Source organism: Schistocerca nitens, chromosome 6 (assembly GCF_023898315.1).
Source record: "Schistocerca nitens isolate TAMUIC-IGC-003100 chromosome 6, iqSchNite1.1, whole genome shotgun sequence".
NCBI classification, from domain to species: Eukaryota; Metazoa; Arthropoda; class Insecta; order Orthoptera; family Acrididae; genus Schistocerca; species Schistocerca nitens.
In genome coordinates this window covers 467,136,577-467,164,098 of record NC_064619.1, presented here as the reverse complement: position 1 = coordinate 467,164,098, position 27,522 = coordinate 467,136,577, and the positions used below count along the sequence as shown (strand labels likewise).

At 40.7% G+C, this 27,522-nt stretch overlaps 1 protein-coding gene across 1 annotated transcript in view; it reads right to left on the bottom strand.

The window, feature by feature from the left end:
* Positions 1-27,522, bottom strand: part of LOC126262482 (myosin-VIIa-like) — a 390,655-nt gene that overhangs the window by 50,941 nt on the left and 312,192 nt on the right. The window lies entirely within an intron of this gene.

The following is a 27,522-nucleotide window of genomic DNA, read 5'->3' as shown; positions in this document are numbered from 1 at the left end:
AATTGCATACTTTACTTACTTTCATTCTATTATGTCATACGGGATCATATTTTGGGGTAACTCATCAAACCAAGCAAGAGTTTTTAGTGTGTAATAAGAATCATTTGTGGTGTAAATTCAAGAACACCATGTAGAACCTTGTTCAAGGATGTTTGTATTCTGCTTCTCAGTATATTTATTCCTTAATGAAATTTGTTGCAAATAATATACCTCTGTTTCCAAACAATAGCTCAATAATAGTACCAATACTAAGAATAAGAACAATCTATAGAAGGAGTTAAACTCACTTAACTTGGTCCATAAAGGGGTCCAATATTCAGGAACACATATTTTCAATAAATTGCCAGCAGCCATTAAAAACTTGGTTCCAGATAAAGAATGATTCAAACAGAGTTTGAAAGACTTTTTGATAGGCAACTCCTTCTATTCTATAGATGAATATTTTAACAGAGACTGTTAGGCCAGTTTAAGTAAAAATATCTATTAGATTTCACTTTTGACAGCACTTTGTCACAACAGTTAAGCTTAGGTATTTTGTTCAAAAATGGCTCTGAGCACTATGGGACTTAACATCTGAGGTCATCAGTCCCCTAGAACTTGGAACTACTTAAACCTAACTAACCTAAGGACATCACACACATCCATGCCCAAGACAGGATTTGAACCTGCGACCGTAGCAATCGTGCGGTTCCGGACTGAAGCGCCCAGAACCGCTCGGCCACCGCGTCCAGCAGGTATTTTGTATATGATAAATTTATTAATAGTGCATAACAATGTTTCATTCTGACAGTGTATTAGCTGTTACAGTTTACTGTGTTGTATTCACCTATTTTGACAATCTCTCGAGAAATGATCGGAGTAGTAAGTATTATATTCAAATGTTTTATGTTTTTTATGTTATACTTATTGACATGTTTCACACAGATAAGAATCATCTCGTTTTTTTGGGTCTATGGAACTAAAATCTAATCTAATTTAATTGTTTGTTAATAAGAGGTCTGTCTAAAAAGGATCCAAACCTCGATTTTCCCGTGCAAAATAGAGATGATAGCATGGCGCCATTGTACACAGTAAAGGAAGAGACCTTTATGTGCATGCATGAATTTTGTCCCAGCCTTCCAGCATGTCAGTCACTGCCTGTCAGTTGCTGAATGAGGTGCTACACAACATGTTCGTTAGATTACCAATTCTCTTAAGATGACTGAACATGTTGAGCAAAAATACTGCATCAAATTTTGTCAAAAGCTTGGTGATTCTCAAAGCGAAACAATTCATAAGATTCAGCAGGTGTTTGGAGAAGATGCAATGGGTGTAACACAAATTAAGGAGTGGTTCAACTAGTTCAAAAATGGCCACACATCAGCAAAAAGTGACCAGCATTCTGGCAGGCCCCAAACTGCTCGGAGTGCAGCTGTTGTTGAGAGGGTGCAAAATTTGGTGATGGCAGATCATCGTTTGACCATGTGGGAGATTGCTCAAGAGGTTGGAGTGAGTAAAGATTAGGCACATGCAATTTTGCATGATGATTTGAACATGCACTAAGTGGCTGCAAAATTCGTGCCCAAGTTGTTGTCACCAGAACAAAAAGACCTCCATTTTGACGTTGCACAGGACCTTCTGGACACCACCACCACTGATCCTGGGTTTCTGAACACCGTGATAACTGGAGATGAGTCATGGATTTACAGGTAAGACCCGGGAAAAAAAACAACAACATTGGAATGGAAGCATCACGAGTCTCCAAGGCTGAAGAAACTGCAGCAGGTGCAAAGCAAAATCAAGGTGATACTGACTGTTTTCTTTGATGTCCATGGAATTGTGCAACATGAATATGCACTGTAAGGACAAACAGTGACAAAGGAGTAGTATCAAGATGTTCTCTGGCGACTTTGTGATGCAGTTTGGTGCAAAGGACCAGACATGTGGACAGCAAAAAACTGGCAACTGCATTACGACAATGCCCCTGCACATTCATCCCACTTGGTCCAAAATTTCTTGGCCAAACATGGAATTACAGCCATTTGCCAACCTCTCTCCTCTCTAGACATGGCTCCTTGTGACTTCTGGTTGCTTCCAAAATTAAAGATCCCACTGAAAGCATCCCATTTTGATAGTAGAGAAGAGATAATGCAGAACACGATGACGGAGCTGAACACCATTACAAAAGAAGATTTCCAGAGGTGTTTCCAGCAGTGGAAGGTTCGGTGGGCTAAGTGTGTGCAAGTACAAGGGGCCAACTTTGAAGTGTATTAAGGTCCCAACCCCATCAGGTATTAGAAATATTTTTTCTGGCCAAAGGTCAGATACTTTTTAGACAGGCCTCGTAAATGTTGGTATGGTATCAAGTCAAATGTTACTCAGAAGCCACGAAATATTGCATCTGTATGATAACCTTGTCCATGGCTTTCTTGATGTCATGTAAGAAAACTGCAAGTTGGGTTTTGCAGTTCAATTTTTCAGAACCCATACTTGTTAGCATGGTGGAGTTAATTTTATTCCACATACTTTATTAAAATGTTTGAGCTCAGAATGTGTTCTAGTATTCTACAGGAGATATATGTCAATAAGACTGGACAGCACTTTTGCTGACCACTTCTGCTACTCTTCTTGTTGATGGGTATTTCCTGGGCTTTTTTCAAACCACTGGACACAGTCTTTTGTTCAATGGATCTATGGTACATTGTATGTAAAATAAGAGGAAATTCGGCTGCAAATCCTGTATAAAATCTAATAGGCATTCCATTGGACCCTGAAGCTTTGGTCAATTTTAAAAATTTCATCTGTTTCTCAATGTCACTGACACTAATATCTAGATCACTCATGTGCCAATGTGTCCACTCACACATTAACTGTAATCAGTGGAAATCAGTGTTTTTTCCGACCAACATTGAATATTTTTGACATGTTGTTTTGAAGGACAGCACCAAACAGATGAAGCACCAAGTATCAACAATTGATAACCTCCATAAACTGTGGAAGCTGAAGTAACTCCAATTGTCTCTGGGTAAAGTCATCTATTATTCAAAATTTTCCCTAACATGGCAGATATAACTCACCCATTGAATGAGTTGCAAAGAAAATGTGTTCCTTTTGTTTGGTCAGCAGACTGCAACAGAGCATTCACCAACATTGCAAAAGACATCAGCATGCCTCAGTATCTTTACACTGTGCAATCAGCTCATCCTAGCAATGGATGCTTTCCATTTCTGTATTACAGCAGTGTTAGCTCACAGACATACTGATGGCTCTGAACAGCCTCTAGTGCATGCCTCCAAAATGTTAACATCCACTCAATGCAATTATTCTCAGATCGAGGAGGCTTTAGCCATTGTGCACACTGTCCTGAAGTTCTGTGTTTTCCTCATAGCAATCAATTCCATCTCAACATGGACCATAAGCTGCTTGTGGCACTGTTTAGCGCACTGTTCCAACATCAGGACGAGACCACACAATGGCTCCTGCTCTAGATTTTGTTTTTGAGTGCACAGAAGTGTGAGATTCAATATTGGTCAACAGCAAAGCATACTAATGCAAAGGGGTTGTTGCGTCCATGCATGGAACGCAAGACAGCCTCTAAAAAAGTCAAAGATGTCTGTTTACAGATCGATACTTGCTTGCAGCACATGGTGGACTGACTTCCGTTGATGGCCCATCACATAGTAAAGTGTAACGTTCCCTGGCAAACTCACACACTAACAAACTGAAATTTATTTGTACCATATACGCCGCTCTCAGCAATCTGTATATAATGTAATTATTTAACGAAAAACATTATTGAATTTTGTGTAAAAGACATTTGTTATTATTTTAATATTTTTTGTAGTAATATTCTCTCTGTATTTAGGATGGTAATATTTCTATATTCATTAGGTAATTGCAAAATGTGTCAATATCTGCGATAACAGAGATGTGAAATTCAGCCAGAGGGAAATAATGTAGTGAAATTACAAAGAAATGTTAATAGTCAGCAATACTATAAAAGGACAATGCACTATGTATTCTTTGGTCTTCCTTGCTTAGAGCTGTAAGCGGTAGGAAGCTGTGTAGATGTATTTCGTGAATGTGTAGAATTCTTTTGTCTCTGTCTGGACGTAGCCGCCATTAGACGACGCGCTACGAATTAATGTGAGTTGAATTGTTGTTTGAGCTAAATATATCAGTATTTATCAAAAGTGTGAATTATTTATGTAAATTAGCTTGCCCACGTCATCTATAAAATTTCTTTAAGAATTTTTCAGCATTTTTTAGCGGTGTTGCTGGGCTGTGCCGCGACCAACAATCGCAGATCTGAAGAGGCGGCACATTTAAAAAAATTATCAAACCCGTAAATCGGGAACAGATGCATAATAATCAATCGTGAATTAAGAAATTGTTCTTTCTTTACAGTGATCCTGTGGCTGATAAAATTTGAATTAATTATACGTTTGTGCATTCGTAGGCGGATAGTTAATGTTAGTTAACACTGAAATTTAAACAGTTTGGTTCTTTAAAATAACTCAAATGCATAGTGAAGTAGGTTTGATCAGTGATAAATGTCGGCTTGGCAATAATTATAACATTTTCTGCTGATAGAGATAATCTTGTGTTCTATGGCTATTGCCGGGATAAAATTCAGTAAAAATATTTAACAAAAAAAAACCCACTGCATCAGGAAAGTGTATGCCAAGGCCGAATGATCTAAAGGACTCAATTCTCAACTAAATATTATCCAGTTAATATGAGTGCACGTAATATTTTTCTTTAAATGTACGTAATTCTTAAGAAAGTAAAATTTTTATTACCACACGAAATTAAGAGAGTGGTTCTACAACAAAGTTCGCACGAAAAAAAATTAACTTAAAAGGCAAAAGATAAAATTTATTATTCATCATTCTTTAACGAATTCGACATTACGGCGATTTCGTTAAATTGGCGCCCAACGTGGGGCCCGAATAGGCAGTGGCCACTAAATACCCGTGAGATAACTAGGGAATTAATATAGTCGAACTTTGTTGGAGAACATTTAATAATTTTTCTATGTATTGTATGTATTTCATAACCAATATTGTGTGGTAATACCTGTGTATGATTTTTTGCATGAGAACACTATGTACCCAGAGGCAAGCTGAAGAAGAGAGCTCATTATTTCGAAAAATTAATTACCTACCACAATATCAGGGGGCAGCTGCACCCAAGATAGATCACCAAAAGGTAAAGCTACAGTGTAGTTGTCCTGTGGGTAGTAAAGTAGCCTCAGTGCAGTGTTCTCGGATCATTAGTGGTGTGCTTGTTGTTAGTACTTTGTTTTAAAATAACAGGACATTTAAGTAGTTAGTCATTGTAGTATATAGTAAGTGTGTATTAGTTAATGTCCATTTCTTGTGTGATTATGTCAGTGAAACCTGAGTGTTAGGATATTTAGTTCAGATTTTATTTCCTTTGTTTACTATGGTTAGATTGCGTAGTCAGAAAGATATCAACATGGATAATGAGCAACAGTCAGTAAGTAGTGATACCGAGTTGGAAAGTGGGATACAAGGTAATGTCAGTGACGTAGTTCAGGAAGTACAATGTGAGAATCTGGGGGCAGAAGGGCAAGAAATGTTGCCACTGCCACCCAGTGATTCAGTTGATAGCGGAAATTCTGTGCAATCTGCAAGCACTGGACACGGACCAGAGAGTGGTGTGATGTCAGAAGTGCAATCATTAAGAGTTATGTTCGAGCGCATGCTCAATTTCCAAGCTGAATTTGTACATATGCAAGCAGAGCGTGACCAGAGATTGGTAGCTGAATTTGCATGCAAACAAGCAGAGCGCGATAAAGAACGTGATGCCAAACAAGCAGAGCGCGATAAAGAACGTGATGCCAAAGAAGCAGAGCGCGATAGAGAACGTGAAGCTAAACAAGCAGAGCGTGACCGACGCCTGCATGAGAGGGACTTACAGTTGATGCAAACTTTAGAAGTTATGCAAAGTGAGATTGTTAGTTTGAAACAAAAATATGAAACCATACCCAAAACAGTGCAAGAATTAAGCGAAAGAGTAGACAGTATTCAAGTTGTTGAGTGGTACGTAAGTAAATAAATTAGTGAAATTAAAGTGAACTAGAAATTAGAATATAAATGAAAAACTTGGTTTAGTTTAGAGAGTTACATACTCGCAAGCAGCGAGCCGTACAGCAGAACAGAAGAGACAATGACCCTGAAGTCAGCAAATTCCACATAAGCGGGCGCTGTCGATTCAGCCGTCAGGGCATCGCCCGAACGGCTCACGTGTTTCTCAGTTGTCGTATGTGAGCAAAGGCCCTCGCCTACATCCCAAGAGCCAATGACCGACGTTAAGAAGATTCTTCGAGAAGCTTTTCAACGTGACAGAAGAGGCAATGACCGGCTCACGTGTTTCTCAGTCGTCACATGTGATCAAAGGCCCTCACCTACATTCCAAGAGCCAACGACCGACGTTAAGAAGATTCTTCGAGAAGCTTTTCAACGTGACAGACGAGGCAATGACCGTGAAGTCGTTCACCTCCAGCAAACTGAAGTGAATAAATACGCGAGACGCAGTGGGCCAGACAGATGAAGTCAGATGAAGACGGAGACGGAGACGGAGACGAAGACGGAGACGGAGAGAAGAGACGAAGAAGACGAAGAAGTTTTCAGTCAGTTTCGGTGCTGAAGACCGTCATGCAAGAAGAGACTGCATCATGCACAGACGCACCAAGTCCGCCGCTGTAATGGAATAGCAAACAGCAGCCGCAGCGCCAGAAGACAGAAGTTAAAAGGTATTTGAAGTCTGGTTTTTACATACCCGGGTGACTCGTGAGGACGGGAAGGAGACGGCCTCACATCAGCAGTCACCTGTGAGCTGGGATGAAGACCTGACAGCCGAAGACTGGCAAGCAGGAGTCCGTGGTTCGAGTCCGCCACACTGGCCTTCCCCCGCCGCGCCGCTCCGCTGGCCGACGCAGAACACACGCGGCCGCTTAGAGAAGAGAAACACTGGGACGCGACACCCAAGGTATCATCCGATGCACGATTTCGCTCGCAATAATTAAATGGGCCACCTCGCGCTGCGCTTCTCCAGTCAGCTGGGCGAGACAGCGACACGAGATACACACCGCTACGCGTAATCAGACGCCGCCGCCGCCGCCGCCGCCGCTGCCGCAGCAGACTTCACAAACGACACAGCTGCCGCTCTCCGAACCAGAACATCCCGTAAGATACAGTTGTACAAATCTTCAATAAAAGTTATCTTATGTAAAAATGATGTTTCATTCGACCTCATACCCGAGCCAAGGAAGAACCCACCCTGCCCACATGTTGTTAAGAGAGAAAAGTTAATTTATTTAATATTTTCACCCTCACAGAATGCTTTAGAATGCTCATCCTGACAATTGACTTGCATCAAAAGAGAAAACCCAGTTACATTTAGTGACAGAAGTGTCACATTTAGTAACACAATTGATACATTTGATGTCAGAAGCCGTTACAGTTGTTACATTTGGTGTCAGAGAAAAAACCCTTGGCTCAATATGAGGTGCGAATGATAGTCACTAAAGGTCCACAGTTAGTATTGTTTAATGTGTGAAAGGATAGAGGTTTGCATAGCAGTCGTAATATTTTCTTTATTTAGAAGTGTATTTTCTCTCATAATTTTAAGAGTTTTGTCGAAAATATTTAAACATTTTTTTAATTCAGTGTGGTAATATTGTGTAACTAATAGTTGGTAAAATGATGACACGAAATCGTACAAAGTCAGAGTCAGCACCACAAGCGGTTTCTACTGAGGAAGCTATTCAGAGCTTAGTTAATCAGATAGCACAGCTTAAAAATGATAATAATGCATTATTTAAGCAGTTGAGTGAGGTTAGGCAAACCAGTTCAATCCCTCCCACCCTAGATTCCTCAGCAGCAGCCTTAGTAACTCCTTTTTCAGGTAAACCTGGCGAGGACATAACAGCCTTTTTTGATGATTTAGTAGCAGCTGCAAAATTAGGATCATGGTCAGATGAACAGCTCTTACAAATGACAAAGTTAAGATTGACAGGAGAGGCTAAAGCACACGTCTTATACCATGAAGAATTACGGAATGCTCCAACATTTGAGGAATTGAAGAAAGGATTGCTTAAACGTTTTCAAAAACAGAACAGCTGTAGATTTTATAGGGAACAGTTAAACATTATCACTCAGAGGCAAAACGAGTCGTTAGAAAGTTTTGTAGATAGGATTAGAAAAGTTAATATTAACACCTATCAGTTGACAACTAGTGATGAAGCAAATAAAGTTATTTTACAAGAGGCAGAAAATAGAGCTCTGGATACATTTTTACGTGGGTTACCTCCTGAAACGTCCCGTCGTGTCAGGGCAGAGTTTCCTAAAAATTTAGCAGAAGCTGTATCTGTGGCGACAGCTTTTGAAGAAATTGACAGTGCCACCAGATACAAGGAGAAGCGAAATGTATTTTCAGCAGGAATACGATGTTTTAGGTGCGATCGACAGGGACATATAGCAAAAAACTGCAGACAACCTCAATGCACTAATTGTCAAAGAATAGGCCACACATTCAAGGAATGCAGGTCTAAGAAAGTTTTTGGAAATAGAAATCAGTTAAACTCAAACGGGAATGTCGGAGCCGCCGCCAGGCGTTCCCAATAAAATTTCATGCCATTAAGGCGAATGTGAAGGCGGAATGCTGGTTATCTGCTACCATACAGGATAAGGAGGCAAGGATACTAGTGGATACAGGTGCAAACGTATCAATAGTAAGTAATGAATGTATTGGAGAAAAGAAATATGACCCTCCAAGGTATAGATTGAGTGGAGTAGGAGGAGGTACAGTGAAGTCATTAGGATGTACATCACTGATTTTCTATATCCACGGTGTACAATTTCAAGAAGATGTAGAAGTGGTAACAAAAGTAACTGACGGGTACGACGCGATCCTAGGACTGGATTTCCTGAATAAACATCACGCTAAAATCGACCTCAGACAGCAAACTGTCGAACTTAGCGGAATAGTGTTTCAGCTAGGTGACACCGCTGCAAAGGGCCCTCTGCCGCAAGATTTCCCTAACCGGAAGGCGAAATCAACTATACTGCGTGCAACGTCCTTGAAGGTTGATTCGCGGGATCAGATACCGTCTGGCTCAGGAAAACTTTTCTGGATGACCGTTGACTCCGAAGTACCTACAGATACAGTGTGTCTAATAGAGCCTTTAGAGGAAAATGAGGAATTAGATGTATCACATTGTTTTGTACGTAGAAGTGTTGTACGGGTTCAAGACGTTGAGGGAGAAAGAAAAGTACCGGTACATATTGACAATTTCGGAGTGGAGGACAAAGAGTTGCATAAGGGAATATTAGTAGCTACAGTCAGTACTTTTGAAGAAGAAGATTTCATTTGGTCAGATATTAACGATGGTCAGAAACCAGACGCCTATAAAACCGCATTACGCCAGAAGATTGAGCATTTGAAAGGAAAGGATAGAGACACGATAGAAGCAGTTTTAGTTGAGTTTCAAGATTTATTTAATGCAGAAGGTCCACTGCCAGCAACAGATATCACACAGCATAGGATCCCAACAGGAAATAGCCCCCCAGTTTATAGGAAGCCTTATAGAGTTGCGCATCACTTACAGCCAGTACTGGATGAATTTATAGAACAGCATCTAAAAGATGGAATTATAGAATATTCTGATTCGCCTTATAATTCAAATATTGTAATTATTCCAAAGAAGTCTCCCGACGGTACGAAACGATATAGATTTTGTTGTGACTACAGACACCTTAACAAACAAACTATCTCAGATGTTTATCCTCTTCCAAACATTACAGACATCATTGACAGTTTGGGTAACAGTAAATACTTTTCAACAATCGATCTACGTAGCGGATATCATCAATTGGAAGTTGCACCTGAAGATAGGCATAAAACAGCATTTTCTACCCCTGGAGGCCACTGGCAATTTAAAAGAATGCCTTTCGGTTTGAAAAATGCACCAGCAACTTTTCAAAGACTACTCGATGGAGTATTGCGAGGACTCAAAACTCAGCAATGTTGTGTATACCTAGACGATATTATTGTATTCTCCAAAGACATTAATGAACATGCTGTGCGTCTGCGTAATGTTTTTCAGAGACTTAGAAAAGCTAAATTAACATTAAATATGGAAAAATGTAGTTTTGCATTGACAGAGGTTACATACCTAGGGCATGTCATTAGTGAAAAAGGAATTAAAACAGATCCTCGATTAATTTCGGCAGTTAAGGACTTCCCAACACCACAACGCGTTAGGGAGGTACAAAGTTTCATTGGTCTCGCATCGTACTACCGGAAATATGTTCAAAATTTCGCTGAAATTGCCCGACCCTTAACCCAATTATTGAAAAAGGGTGCAAAATTTCATTGGTCTGAAGATTGTGAATTAGCATTTCAAACCCTTAAAGATAAGTTAACACACAGTCCAGTATTAGCCTACCCAGATTATAATAAAGAATTTATTTTATCCTGCGACGCAAGTGGTCATTCAGTAGGAGTTGTTTTGAGTCAGAATATTAATGGCGCGGAACACCCCATAGCCTACGCTTCGAGACAACTAACAACAGCAGAAAGAAATTATTCCACAACGGAAAAAGAATTGTTAAGTGTTATTTATGGTATCAAATACTTTAAATGCTATTTGTATGGTAGGAAATTCAAGGTCATTACAGACCACGCAGCTTTAAAATGGTTGCTTGGATTAAAGGATCCATCTAGTCGTCTCACGCGCTGGGCCCTATGTCTTTCCGAAATGGATTTCGAAGTTATCCATAAACCAGGCAAAAAACACACGAATGCAGATTGCCTAAGTCGGAAAATAGCACTTTTGGAAGCAACAGGCCGAGATACTGAGGATTGGAGAAAGGCACAAGATGAGGATACAGAATGCAAAAAATACGCAACTCAAAAACAATTTTGCTTTGAAGATGGTGTATTATGCCGTAAAACAAAACTTGGACCGCGAATTGTTGTTCCCCAACACCTTAGACAAGAAATAATGGCAGAGGCCCACGATCATATCCTTGCAGGACACGGTGGACAGCGGACAACCGAAAGACGTGTAGCAGAGCGATTTTGGTGGCAAACCAGAAAGCAGGATGTTGCGCAGTACGTTCGTAATTGCATTGCGTGCGCACAACGAGCTGAACTTTCTCGTTCAAAAATACCCTTACAGAGGCTCCCCGAGGCTTCATGTCCATATCAAATCTGTGGAATCGATCTCTACGGGCCATTTCATAAAACACCTGCTGGTAATAGGTATGTTCTTACAATTATAGATCATTTTTCACGCTATCTAGCTATGGTGAGTCTCCCAGATCAGCAAGCAAATACAGTTGCCCAAGCTTTAGTTAACAACTGGATACTTAAATTTGGCGTACCTGAAGTTATTATCACAGATCAGGGATCTAATTTTATGTCTGAACTAATGAAACAGCTATGCCACTTACTAAAAATACGTAAATTACGCACAACTCCGTTACACCCTCAGTGCAACGGGCGCACAGAAAGAGTTCATCGGACAATTGGCAAGATGCTTAGTTATTATATTAACGAACAACATTCCAATTGGGATACGTATTTACCAATAATCGTGTCGGTATACAACGCTAAAACGCATGAAGCAACTGGCATGTCACCTTATGAAGTGGTCTATGGGAGAAAAATGCCGTCCCCTTTTGATGTAATCAGGCAGAAAAACGGAAAAGTCGGAGAAACAGTAAGAGATTTCAGTCGAATGATGAAGGATGTATGGAAAAAGGTTCAAAAATCTAATACAAAGGCTTTGGAACGACAGGAAAGATTAGGTAATACCCAAGCTAAATATCCAAATTACAAAATCGGTCAGTGGGTTATGCTTTCGACTCCTTACATGGCTAAAGGAAAAACGAAGAAATTTGTAACAAACTACAGAGGTCCTTATCAAATTATTGAGATCACGTCACCAGTCAACGTTAAATTGCAACTGCCCACCCGAACTACTATTGTCCATGCAAGTCGTTTAAAACCTTTTAAGGGCGCTCCAGATGTGATTCCTTCAACAATAGTGTCTGCTTTTCCGAAGGGTGGAGGAAGTACCCGAAAAGGAAAAAGAGTGGCCACGCCAGCACAACATACAGACATGGCACCATACAATCTTCGACCAAGAGTACGAATGTCCTAGTTGAATCTTAGTAGACTGTAGTATACATATGTAAATAATTAATAAATGATAAGGGTTTATTTTTTAAGAAAGAAAAGTTGAACGTAGAGACATGTAGATCTTGTAATTAACAATGTATTCCTTCTTTTCTTTGTTTTTGTTTTTACTAGGTTGGTAGGTTCATAACCATGTTGTTTGCTTTTTTCAGAAAACGCCATGCAAGCATTTCCTACACAAAACCTGTCCTACCTCAATGACTCCCTTGACAGTTCCCTTCTGAAGTCATTAGATATGTTCATAAACTCACAGCAAGGCAAAATTGATGCCAATGTTATGATGCAACATGTTTTAAAATTAAAAGGTGAACACAAAACTAAAATTATAATGCTAGGAACGGGTATATCTGGAACCTTTGTGTTGGTGTTTCTGCTTTGTACAGTTTTTTTAAGACGAAAAAATAAGCCAAATAATAATATACCACTTCATCAAATCCCTGTTAATTGGATACCACACTCTTAACTAGTGTACTTCAGTGGTTACTTTTGAGCACTACTGTATTAATTTTGTTTATTGTACTTCATTCTTTATTAAACAGACTCATGTTAAAATGAACAATACTGTAGAATAGATATTCTTGCATTAGTATAGGGTAGATTAAACAGGTGTTGCTATGTAACTTTCTAAGTGAATAATCTATTTTTGTTTATTCATTGTCATCAAGGTCTGTTACACTTATTACAACCATTTATGTGTGAGCTATGTGATTCATGAGCGTACAGTGCTTTAGTAAAGTGATAAAGTATTTTCAACATACTTAATGTGAAGCGTGTGTAATCTTCTAAGTCGAAAGTTTTCAATGCTTGTGCTCTTGCCGTGTGAAGAGTGGAGGAATGTTGAGTGGTAAATTCGAGGGCGAATTTCTCCGAAGGGTGGAGGAATGTTGAGTGGTACGTAAGTAAATAAATTAGTGAAATTAAAGTGAACTAGAAATTAGAATATAAATGAAAAACTTGGTTTAGTTTAGAGAGTTACATACTCGCAAGCAGCGAGCCGTACAGCAGAACAGAAGAGACAATGACCCTGAAGTCAGCAAATTCCACATAAGCGGGCGCTGTCGATTCAGCCGTCAGGGCATCGCCCGAACGGCTCACGTGTTTCTCAGTTGTCGTATGTGAGCAAAGGCCCTCGCCTACATCCCAAGAGCCAATGACCGACGTTAAGAAGATTCTTCGAGAAGCTTTTCAACGTGACAGAAGAGGCAATGACCGGCTCACGTGTTTCTCAGTCGTCACATGTGATCAAAGGCCCTCACCTACATTCCAAGAGCCAACGACCGACGTTAAGAAGATTCTTCGAGAAGCTTTTCAACGTGACAGACGAGGCAATGACCGTGAAGTCGTTCACCTCCAGCAAACTGAAGTGAATAAATACGCGAGACGCAGTGGGCCAGACAGATGAAGTCAGATGAAGACGGAGACGGAGACGGAGACGAAGACGGAGACGGAGAGAAGAGACGAAGAAGACGAAGAAGTTTTCAGTCAGTTTCGGTGCTGAAGACCGTCATGCAAGAAGAGACTGCATCATGCACAGACGCACCAAGTCCGCCGCTGTAATGGAATAGCAAACAGCAGCCGCAGCGCCAGAAGACAGAAGTTAAAAGGTATTTGAAGTCTGGTTTTTACATACCCGGGTGACTCGTGAGGACGGGAAGGAGACGGCCTCACATCAGCAGTCACCTGTGAGCTGGGATGAAGACCTGACAGCCGAAGACTGGCAAGCAGGAGTCCGTGGTTCGAGTCCGCCACACTGGCCTTCCCCCGCCGCGCCGCTCCGCTGGCCGACGCAGAACACACGCGGCCGCTTAGAGAAGAGAAACACTGGGACGCGACACCCAAGGTATCATCCGATGCACGATTTCGCTCGCAATAATTAAATGGGCCACCTCGCGCTGCGCTTCTCCAGTCAGCTGGGCGAGACAGCGACACGAGATACACACCGCTACGCGTAATCAGACGCCGCCGCCGCCGCCGCCGCCGCTGCCGCAGCAGACTTCACAAACGACACAGCTGCCGCTCTCCGAACCAGAACATCCCGTAAGATACAGTTGTACAAATCTTCAATAAAAGTTATCTTATGTAAAAATGATGTTTCATTCGACCTCATACCCGAGCCAAGGAAGAACCCACCCTGCCCACATGTTGTTAAGAGAGAAAAGTTAATTTATTTAATATTTTCACCCTCACAGAATGCTTTAGAATGCTCATCCTGACAATTGACTTGCATCAAAAGAGAAAACCCAGTTACATTTAGTGACAGAAGTGTCACATTTAGTAACACAATTGATACATTTGATGTCAGAAGCCGTTGTAGTCATTACAAAGTGGCTAATGCCAATATCGTAGAGGAGATCAGTGTCTTGACTAATAGGGTAGAACAACTAGAACTTGACACAACTCAAGTAATTGAGGACAAAGTGACCGAACAAGTGCACAAAGTAGAACGTAAATTCACAAAGGAATTAGATGAGAAAGTGCACGCTGCAATTGAGGCCAGAGAGGTGGACTCAACTGCGGATGTGCAAAATCTTAAAAAGATAGTGCAAAAGGACATTCCGCTGTGGCAGCGGAGTGTGGACCGCCGTCTTGCCGAAATGGAACTTAGCTTGCGGCAGGACGAGGCACAGGCGTATGTCACGCCAGCCAGGTCCAACAATTATAGGCCTATAAATACTGCAGTAAAAAATTGCGACTGCGAGACAGAACAGGCAACCAATGTAAGCGGAACAAATAAATGTCATTCCAAAGTAGTGATTGAAGAAAGTCTGATTAGGAACCGACAGTTTCAGATCTTTACAACGGAGAAGAAATCTGTTCACCCTGTAGTGTTTATCAAGGGATTTAGAAACATTTTGCCTAGCGTTTGGAGTCATACCCAGAAAATACAGTTTGTTATGTCATACATACAAGGAGATGCTGCATTATGGGCAACCGAAGCAGCTGACAGTTGTGATACATATGAGCAATTCGAAAAGGCATTCTTGGCCAAATATTGGTCAACATGTATTCAGGAGAGATTACGGAAGGAAGTATATAATCCAGAGCCGTATTCTCCACGACTAGGCAATTTGCGAAAATATTTTGAGAAGTACATTAACAAGACCCGTTACTGGGACGAACAGATTTCATCTCGGGATTTGATCAGGCTTTTGAAATCACACTTGCCGATACATGTAAAGGAAAAGCTTATACACGTGCCTGAAAATGATATGGAACATTTCTTGTCTGTTCTGGACTCAATTGACCTAATTCAGGAGGACGTTAAGGCAGCCTCTGAACAGGCTAGAAATAACGGAAACGGTTATAGAAATGGTAGAAATAACACGCCTCCACCAAGTAATGGAAACGGCGGAGGTAATAATAGGAGACAAGAGTATGCACAAAACGGAAATAGAGGTAGAGACCGGAACGGCAATAGTCCGCCGGTGAATAATGACCGAAAGAGGAGGTTCGATGACCGGTATGAAACAAGCCCACCAAGCAATCATAGATGGAAAAATGCCAGGGGGCCGTACAACACTAATACTTATAATGATGCAAACCGAACTTGGCCACAGAACCAGAGGCCCAGTCCGGACCGGCAAAACAGTGATAGATATGACAATAACCGACCGCCACCACAAAATGCGCCAATTGCGCAACCGTGGCGGCCGACGCAACACAACGTGCACATAGTGGAGGTCAGTGACACAGAGCAGCCACGCCCATCCACTAGCAATAATTCAACAAACTAGATGCAGCCGAGATACGCTCTCCATCGTCGGCTGAGGTTTGGAGTGAGAGCAGCCCGACACAGAATAAAACACCGAACAAAATCTGTATCCTTAGATATAATGACGGGGTACAGATGGGAGACGAACTAATAACTGAACCATCCACGTGCATAAAGGAACACAAAGACAAAGTACAAGCGATAATAGAGATCAAAATTAACAATATTGATGTGCAAGCAGTCATAGATACAGGTGCTACTGTCAGTGTTATGAGTATGGACTTATTCAAAGTACTGGGGAAGGAAAGGCGTATGCTGACTTTTCCCGTGAATAATTGTAAAGTCACTGGAGCCATAAGTGCACAGCGACAAATAATTAAACTCCAAGTGCAGGTAGAGATGTATATAGGGGAAGAAGCCATAGCGAGCTCATTCCTGGTAGTAAAGGGTTTAAAAGTAGCCTGCATTTTGGGGGTAGATTTTTTGAGAGAAAGGGACGCAATAATCGACCTTTCTCGGGGAAAATTAAGTTTGATGAATGCTGGTAGGAGAATAGAATTGTCCATGCTCAGATCCGGAGAGGTACCTGTACCTGTACCTAAATGTAATGCTATTAATATAAAATGTAGGAATCAGTCGATACTACATTTAGACAATCATTGTCTAGGACAGAATCTCTATTATCCTGACGTACAAGGTGATCAATCAAAAGCGAATATGGACGCATTAGTGAACAAAGTGTCACAGTCCGAAAATTTGAATTCTATGCAACAGCAGGATTTGGTACAGTTATTATTTAATTATGCAGAGGTATTTTCAGAACGACCAGGAATTGTTAAGGGATATCAGTACAAGATCGAGGTAAAGCCTCACAAAACTTACTGTCGAGCCTCATACTCCATTCCTTGGTCCAAGAAGGAAATAGTAGCTAAAGAAATAAGAAAACTGATCGAGTGGGGAATAATAGAACCGTCTTTGTCCCCTTATAGTAGTCCTTTGGTGGCGGTAGCAAAAGCTGACGGACAGGTACGGTTAGTACTAGATGCAAGAGACATAAATGAAATTATTGTACCTGTCAGGACGCATCCGGAAAATCTTGATGAGCAAATTCAAAAATTCCATGGAGTGCAATATTTGACATCTATTGATATGAGAAGTTCTTTCTGGCAAATCCTGCTCACACCCGAGTCGAGGAAATATACTGCATTTATATTTGGAGGAAGGAGCTACCAATTTAGGGTACTACCTTTCGGCCTAAATGTAAGTGCAGGAGTTTTCATAACAGCCCTTGACGCGGTTTTGGGTCCGGATTTGCTGCAAAGGGTAACAGTGTATGTAGACGATCTAGTGATTGCCACTGCCACCTGGGAGGAGCACATAGAACTACTGAGTAAAGTCTTAGAAAGGTTTAAGCAAGCGGGGGTAACAGCAAATCTTGATAAATCCAAATTTGGACGTAATCAGATTAAATTTCTAGGTCACATAATAACACCACAAGGCATCAAACCTGACAGCAAAAAACTTGATGCAATTCGTGGGTTTCCTAGTCCGAGAACTAAGAAACAGCTCAAAGCATTTATAGGTCTAGCATCTTTTTTTAGACGGTTTGTTCCAAACCAATTAATGAATAACGAATCTTTATTGAGCCTGTTGCGTAAAAGTGCGCACTGGGTGTGGACAGAAGAATGTCAGCGCGCATTTGACGCTATCAAAAATGCCTTGGTGAATGCAAACATACTGCGACACCCAGACATGACAAAAGATTTTTGTATAGCGACAGATTCGTGTTCATACGGTCTGGGCGCGTGTTTATTTCAGTGGGACAGGAGCAACGACCCCACAACAATCAATGTAATCGGATTTGCCAGCCGCACACTAAACAGCTGCGAGAGAGCATATTCCGCTACTGAATTAGAGGCTCTTGCAGTGGTTTGGGCGGTAAAGAAATTTAATTATTACATCTATGGTAAAGAAGTCAAAGTATTCAGTGACCACCAGGCTTTGAGCTATCTTATGACTTGCAAATTATACCATACCCGCTTGCTAAGATGGAGGTTAGCATTACAGGAATATAAAATTAAAATCATGTACCTAAAAGGACAAGATAACGTTGTAGCAGACGCCTTGTCGAGGCTCCCATTAGGGCAATCCTCAATATCAAATATTTTGGAACAATCGGAGGAATATCGAATACTCTTAGTACAAGATAAGGTACATAGGAGGGACTTTTTACATATGTGTAAGAATATGTCTATATTGCAGGAAACAGATCCGACTTGGCGAGATATCATTAGCAAAATTAAAGAAGGAACCAATCTTAAAAGTGTTCAGAATTTCAAAATAGTAGATAATATTCTGTATTATAAAACAGGTCTGTCAAATGACCATGGAGTCGTGTGTATACCACAACAGGCTATCCCAGCTGTAGTGTGGCACACGCATTTGGCATGGGGTCACCCTGGGATAGGCAAAACAATAAGGATTTTATCCAAATTCTGTTATTTTAAGGGGATAAGCCAGCAGACTCGCACCATTATCAGGACTTGTCCTCTGTGCCAAAAAGCTAAGTTTCAAAATAAGTCCACAAGGTTTGAGCTGCATCCTATAGTGCCTCATCGACCACTTCAGTTAGTATCTATAGACATAGCAGGACCCTACCCACGAGCCAGGGGTGGATTGAAGTACATTTTAGCGGTGTATGACCTTTTCTCTAAATATTTAAAAATATACTGCCTTAAATCAGCCACTGCTCGTGGAATAGTTAAATGGTTAGGGAAAGAATATTTTACACAAGTGGGTAAGCCAGAAGCGATAATATCGGATAATGCTTCCTATTTTACAGGCCATACCTGGAAAAACTATTTACATGAACGAAATATAAAGCATATACTAATTTCCCGCTTTCACCCACAAGCAAGTTTAGTAGAGAGAACATTTGGAGAGTTAAATAAATTTTTCAGGTTATACATTGCATATAAACACACAAGATGGCCAGATCTGATACCTAAGTTTGTAGAAATTCACAACGCAACCCCGCATGCTTCTACGGGGTATCCACCAAACGAGATATTAATGAATAATAATAGAGTTCTGAACGAGTGGCTGGCACCTTTGCCTAAGGTCCCAGTCATTCCTGAGCCTAAGGAAGAGAAGATAAGAAAAGCAGGGTGCAACCTTACCAGGTGCGCTCAGAAAAGGAAAGAAAAATATAACCGACATGTGACGAATAACCAAAAATTTAGTGTTGGGGACTTGGTACTCTTACGCAATCATCCTAAGTCCTCGGCATCCTTGAAACAGAATAGCAAGTGGCAATTGGTGTACAATGGACCTTTTAGAGTAGTAAGTGTGCCACATGAGTGTAGCTATCTCTTAGCAGATCCCCACTCAGGGAGAGTACGGGGACTGTATTCGCGTAAGGATGTAAAAGCATTCCTACAATAAAAGATTAATAGTCCTATGTGGACACCGTTCTTTTGTAATTAATGAACATTAATAGTGTATGTACTAGTGTAGAAGTGTTTAGTTATAAGAATATGATTGACTTTCTTATGTGTATGGATATTTATGTTATGTACTCTTTTAATTTGTGTTATCTAAAACATGCTCTAAATGTTTGCACAGATAATCTGATTAGTGCAATTATTTGTAGTGTTAAGCTGTGACAAAGTTCAGTCAAGAAGAACATTTTAGTAAGGATTAGTTAGTGTATTACATAATTTCCAATATGTGTGTCAAATTTGAAATATTTCTTGGCACAATCTTTTCTATTATGTGTATGTATGTATATATGTGTAGCTGTCAGATTGACAGATCCGAACCCAGAATAATATCAGTAATATGAGGCCCTGAGAACTTTATTATCTCACCAATATTATCAGAGAAAATAATGCACCCAGTAGTGACCCGAGGGCACCACGGGAGGCAACCTTGTTGTAAATTAATGTAACGCAAAGTTACGCACAAAGAAGCTTCAATTGAAGCATGTGCATATTCAATCAGTTAAAAGGAGCTAGCCAGATACAGTCCAAGTAAATTTTTGCCTACAGAGACTACACTGTAGTTACGTAGGACGTTAATAGTAAAGTGTGACATGAGTACAAAGGAGTTATTGAACAATATGCCTGAATCCGGCTGGAATGCACAAATAAAATCTAATCGAACACGAATATAGATGACTATGGGCAAACTAATACGAATTTTGAGTAATTGTTACCATGTACGCAAATCTCACACCTTGGTAAAGAGTTACGAATGTGCTGTTACAAACAAAATTGAGCAGCGGAAATTGTAAATAGAAATAAAGGAACTTTAACAAAAGTGCAGTATTGTGCGGCAGAGACAGACAGTGACTGTTAAACCTGCAGCAATACGTCACGGAGTAGTTGTGTATAAGTAATAAAAAAACTGTATCATCACCGTGTGTGCAAGTGGACAAGGAACTAGCACGACACGAACAGTGAACCGATAACGGAAGGTGATCAAGTTAGTGTCAAACTTTAACTCTTTGTGTGTCAAGGGACGCTAGGAAAGCGCATTGACTACAGAAATACATTTTGATTTTGTCCTAAGGTGAAAACTTGCGTGTGACTAATGACAAGTCATGACATGGTGAAGAATATTGTGTGCCCATAAAAGTGTTACTGTGACAACGAAACATTGTGCAAACCAGACTAGTGAAGGCCTACTGAGTAATAACTACCACTAACTGTGTGCGTTCTTTCCCACAGCAGGAAAAATGCCTATAAGGATAGTACACTGTTTGTGAACTTGTTGCATGTTTCCTGGAGCACCGCGAGAAGACGTCGCACGGGCGAGCTGATACCCAACGCGCATCCGGCTACATCAGCTATGCAGCGGCCACGGCAGCCCGTAGCAGACCAGACAGCCACGCCCCTCCGCGCTATAGCTGTCAACGCCGGGGGCGGTGACCTACACGGAGTCAGCGCGCCGCGCCGAGCGCCGCCCAACAATCACTCCGCACCGCTCACCAAATACAACATTATTGACTTTTTGAAATGTTCACATAAACTGAATAACATGTTAATGACTTCATTTCGATAAACATTGAACATTTACTATGTACGTACGTGAGTGATATATCCTAGGACAAGTGACCTTGTAGTGTATCACAAGAATAATAGTATCACACACACAAAAACCTTCCATTGAACTATATGTGACTGTGATATTGTGTAATTGTGTAACCCGTTTGTGACAAACTGCTAATTTAATTCAAATGAATAACTGTTAAAAAGACAATATTGACTATAAACCAACTGGGATGGCTGGGCTCCGGCACAGTTTTGCCCAGGTTTCCTGTTTGCCTACGCCCAAATGGGGGAGCCATGAACTTATATAACCCTGGGACTAAATAAAAGAGCCATTCCGTAAAACATACAGAAGTGTAAAGAACGTTACTGGCACCATTGTGTCAAAGTGTAAAAACTCTTTGCCAAATGCTGCCAGGGGGCAATGTAACGTTCCCTGGCAAACTCACACACTAACAAACTGAAATTTATTTGTACCATATACGCCGCTCTCAGCAATCTGTATATAATGTAATTATTTAACGAAAAACATTATTGAATTTTGTGTAAAAGACATTTGTTATTATTTTAATATTTTTTGTAGTAATATTCTCTCTGTATTTAGGATGGTAATATTTCTATATTCATTAGGTAATTGCAAAATGTGTCAATATCTGCGATAACAGAGATGTGAAATTCAGCCAGAGGGAAATAATGTAGTGAAATTACAAAGAAATGTTAATAGTCAGCAATACTATAAAAGGACAATGCACTATGTATTCTTTGGTCTTCCTTGCTTAGAGCTGTAAGCGGTAGGAAGCTGTGTAGATGTATTTCGTGAATGTGTAGAATTCTTTTGTCTCTGTCTGGACGTAGCCGCCATTAGACGACGCGCTACGAATTAATGTGAGTTGAATTGTTGTTTGAGCTAAATATATCAGTATTTATCAAAAGTGTGAATTATTTATGTAAATTAGCTTGCCCACGTCATCTATAAAATTTCTTTAAGAATTTTTCAGCATTTTTTAGCGGTGTTGCTGGGCTGTGCCGCGACCAACAATCGCAGATCTGAAGAGGCGGCACATTTAAAAAAATTATCAAACCCGTAAATCGGGAACAGATGCATAATAATCAATCGTGAATTAAGAAATTGTTCTTTCTTTACAGTGATCCTGTGGCTGATAAAATTTGAATTAATTATACGTTTGTGCATTCGTAGGCGGATAGTTAATGTTAGTTAACACTGAAATTTAAACAGTTTGGTTCTTTAAAATAACTCAAATGCATAGTGAAGTAGGTTTGATCAGTGATAAATGTCGGCTTGGCAATAATTATAACATTTTCTGCTGATAGAGATAATCTTGTGTTCTATGGCTATTGCCGGGATAAAATTCAGTAAAAATATTTAACAAAAAAAAACCCACTGCATCAGGAAAGTGTATGCCAAGGCCGAATGATCTAAAGGACTCAATTCTCAACTAAATATTATCCAGTTAATATGAGTGCACGTAATATTTTTCTTTAAATGTACGTAATTCTTAAGAAAGTAAAATTTTTATTACCACACGAAATTAAGAGAGTGGTTCTACAACAAAGTTCGCACGAAAAAAAATTAACTTAAAAGGCAAAAGATAAAATTTATTATTCATCATTCTTTAACGAATTCGACATTACGGCGATTTCGTTAAAAAAGGTCACCTGGCAAGCTCCCATACTCTGACAGGTGGCCAATATTGTATACAGTGGTTGGCATGAGCACCTGCCTGCCAAGGAGTCTCATCTGCTCTGCATCTATTTTCTCCTCTGTCATCAGCTGACAGTAGGTGACAGAACTCTCCTCCTTAGCACCACCTTGGATGACTCTGAGGGCTTGATCACTCTATTCCTGTGGACTTGTACCCCTACTGTCTTACATCCTAGCCACTGGGGAATTGCCATATGACATCCACACCATTTCACCTGTCCGCCCCCAGTAGCTGAGTGGTCAGCACGACAGAATGTCAATCCTCAGGGCCCGCGTTCGATTCCCAGCTGGGTTGGAGATTTTCTCCACTCAGGGACTGGGTGTTGTGTTGTCCTAATCATCATCTGGGCATATAGTTTCAGTTGATGGCCTGCATGGCCACTGACAACAGTGTGAGTGATGCACAGTCAGTGAAAATTCACCATGGACACCAGTAATGTCACTCTCCTGTTATCAGAGCCAGTTGCACCCACAGTAGAGTGCCAATCTTCCATGACACCCACCCACAGCCGACACTGGCAGACGGTCCACCTGCAAGCACCGCTCTTTCCCGAGGCTGGACATGATGGGGGTGCCTTAGCTTCAGGAACTGTTGGGCACTGTCACTATCAAGATGTGGCTGCCAGTTGTGCCGGGTCCTCCACTAATGTTAGACAGCAGCCGCATGGACACTGGCCTCCTACAGGAGCAGTCATCAGCCCTCCCCCAGTTGTCACTGCACCTGCTCCATGCCACTGACGGCATGATGTCATTGTTCCCATGGATGGCACCCTATTATCAAGGCCACTTCCGGCCATGTGCTTCACTGAGTCAGAGGCACAACAGCAATGCCTCATCAGTTGTCATCAAGCTGAACATCATCAACATACAGCTGCTGTTCCATCATTGCTGCTGGTGCTGCCCCCAGTGCCACTGCTGCCACCATTGCCGCACCACAGCCTCCTCTGCTACACCATTCTGTCTATGGTGCCACTCCTGTCTTCTCAGCCTCTTGCATTTTCCCACTGAAGATGGTGGCACCAGCTCCCCAAAGGGGGGGTAGAGATGTGGAGCCTTGTTCGTATATGCTGTGATCATCACAATTGCAGAAATTTCATTTGATGCCACCGGGGAGAAATTGAAATGAGAGTGCCTCTCATTTGTTGCCAGTGCCACCACTGGCTGAGTGGAGATGGTGGCACACCAGCAGCACACCCCACTCTTTCCTATATTGTTCCCGCTCCATTGAGGTTCTGTCTGCCAAGTATGACTGTTCCGTAATTTATTATGGTGAACTTGCCGGTTATTGGACTTGGCCTGACTGTTTTTACCATTGTGCCTGACATGTGTGCATAAACTCTGGTGCTTAGTCACTGCAATTGTATTTTCTGTATACTTGTTATTTGCAATAAAACTATAGATACCACACTTTTTGGCAATGAGGTTGGTCATTTTCTATGTGTGTTCCATGAGAACAATGGATTCAGCATTGATTCAGTTGTTGTAGTAGCAGTTGCAGCTGCTACTTGAACAGCAACAACAGCAGCTAGACTTGCTTTCTAAGTTGGTTACTTCAGTGGGTGCCACAATCTGTCTGCAGCCGCCCTCAGCACAGATAATCATGCCCCCAGCTTTTCCACCATTCCAAGAGGAGGAAGGAAAGTGGGATTCATACATGCAGCATTTACAGCAGCAGTATGCAGCTTTTCATGTAGCAGACTCGGCTGTGCAATAATCAATTTTCTTGTGTTGGATTGCGTCCAAAACTGTTTCTTTCTCTCTTCAGAAATTCGCTTCATTAACAGACCCTGGGGCATTGTCATTTTCTCAGATGTGTGATTTTTTCAGAGCTTATTATCATAAGCAAACCCACCTTTTTCCTTCCCATGTAGACTTTCACCAATAGCAACTGCAATTAAGCAGTCCTATCAGGCATGGATAGCTGATCTTTGGGGTTTAAGTCATAACTGCAGATTTACTTGTGTTCAATGTCAACAGTACTGTGCTGACTCTCTGATACAAGACATCATTGCCACACAGTCTCAGACACTATTATGTTATGTATTTGGATTAAAGAACATGGACATATTGCTAAATTTAGGTTAATGGCTGTCTGTGCTTTGTTCACATCATTTTAAGAGTTAATCGCTGACTGTGCTTTGTTTACATCATTTTAAGAAATAAAACTCATTCATCTTGCCAAAAGCCAAGAAGCATTTTTTTTTTTTTGGTGCAACTCTGGGTTCTTAATACAGGGCCCTGCCTCTTGGATGCACACAAGATTAATAAGTTGTTGAAATACACTGTCACTCACCGTGTGTGCACTAGGTTTGCTTAGTACATTTGTCCAGAACAAGAGTGTTTCTGACTTATTTAAAATTCCTAAGTCCATTATCAGTTTGATCTTGTTTATGTTATCTGAGTAATCACACAGTCAAAAATGGTTCAAATGGCTCTGAGCACTATGGGACTTAACACCTATAGTCATCAGTCCCCTAGAACTTAGAACTACTTAAACCTAACTTACCTAAGGACAGCACACAACACCCAGTCATCACAATCACACAGTCATAATTTCTGTCAGTCATTAGTTAGTCATCATCACATTGTTCTATTCATCATGTTTATACATGGCATCCTACCATATACAAACAGATTTATAACACTGATACTGATATTTTATCTTTGCTACCACTGTTATTACATGTAAGCAGTTATTCTGTGGTCCTGTACCCTAACATGATATTAAATACTTTGCTTTGATGGATACTGATGTTAACAGTGATCAAAACTGGGTTAGTATTGTTGTTGTTCATGTTTACAAGGATAATGTGTCTGTAATTACTTCATTGGGAAAAAAATGGTTCAAATGGCTCTGAGCACTATGGGACTCAACTTCTAAGGTCATCAGTCCCCTATAACTTAGAACAACTTAAACCTAACTAACCTAAGGACATCATACACATCCATGCCCGAGGCAGGATTCAAACCTGCGACCGTAGCGGTCACGCGGTTCCAGACTGTAGCGCCTAGAACCACTTGGCCACTCCAGCCGGCCCATTGGAAAACATTCAACCCTGAGACATAATCACTACCAAGGGGTTGGGGACTGTGTGGCCCTATCCTACCTCTCCTAGTGCATCTCTTGCTGTTGAGCAACTGTTGTGTATACATTCTAGGTGTAGTTGTAAATAAAGTCATGATACGTTATGTATTTGGATTAAAGGATGTGGAAATATTGCTAAATTTAATTTAATGGTTGACTGTACTGTATGTACATGTATGTCTTAAGAAATGAAATGGAGTGATCTCGCCAAAAGCTGAGAAGCCCCTCTAAGTGCTCAATAAATCATGTGAGCTGCTGCAACATGCTGTCACTCACTGCACGTATGTTAGGTTTGCTTAGTGACCAGTCACCATAAGAACATTTCTGACTCTCATCAAATTTCTAAGTACATTTTCAGTTTAATCTTGTGTATTGGTGTCATAATTTCTATCAGTCAATAAACTAGTTAACATCTTCCCACCATATCATTCTATTCATCATGTTTATAGAGGCCTCCAACCACATGCAAACAAATGTATGATGTTGATATTGATTTTAGAATTGCTACTGGCAATGTTATATATTAGCAGTTATTCTGTGGTCATGCAGTCTGTCATGATATTAAATTTGGCTTTGCCATAACAATAGAGGACTGTTTACAAGGAATATTGCTACTTGCTTTATAGCTGATGGGAATTTTCACTTTCTGTATCTACAAGTAGATAATTGGATACTTTCTTGGAGTAGCTGAGCAGGTATATTATTTGCATTTGAAGTTTAATGATTTTCGTTTTCTTGTTTTATAATCAGTGGAAGGTTGTTGAAAACCTTTGCACTAAAGCACAGAAACCTTCTCAGAACCTTACACAAGGAGGCAAAGTCTCTAAGAAAATTATTTTTATTTCTGATGTTATAGTTACATGAATCACAGTTCATATGGACCTGATTTTTATCTCAATAACATACACAATTAAAATGTAATTTTAGTACAAAGTGGGGTATGAATTTAATTTTATCTGAACAAGCTTCTACAAGATATGTGTTTATATACTCTATTGACTTTAACTTCACTGATAATTCCATACAACAAAAGGTGGAAATGTATTCAAATTGAGCCAGCACCCTGATCATAAAGACAACACAGTGAGGCATTCTTCAAGCAAAATATACTATGAGCACCATTATTGTTTTCCTATGTGTTGGCTCTATTTTAGCTTATTGTCCAGCTATAATCATTTAATGTGTGGCTATCAGTGTCAATTTATAGAATCAGGAGATCCTTCTCGCTTGTCTGAAATTGTATGAGTCCCTGTCAGATTAAGATATTAACTGAAACTTCCTGGCAGATTAAAACTATGTGCCAGACTGAGACTCGAACTCGGGACCTTTGCTTTTCGCAGGCAAGTGCTCTACCAATGGAGCTACCCAAGCACGGCTCACGACCTGTCCTCACAGCTTCAATTTTGCCAGTACCTCATCTCCTACATTCCAAACTTCACAGAAGCTCTTCTGGCAGAATTGAAGCTGTGAGGACGGGTCATGAGTCATGCTTGGGTAGCTCCGTTGGTAGAGCACTTGCCTGCGAGAGGCAAAGGTCCAGAGTTCGATCCTCAGTCCAGCACACAGTTTTAAACTGCCAGGAAGTTTCATATCAGCGCACACTCCACTGCAGAGTGAAAATCTCATTCTGGAAGATATTAATTGTTCTTGCCATTAACCAGTTGTAGGACTGTCTAGCTATAATTTTCTAAGCCATCTGTAGGTCATTAATAAACAACAGTTCCAGAAACATTTGTGT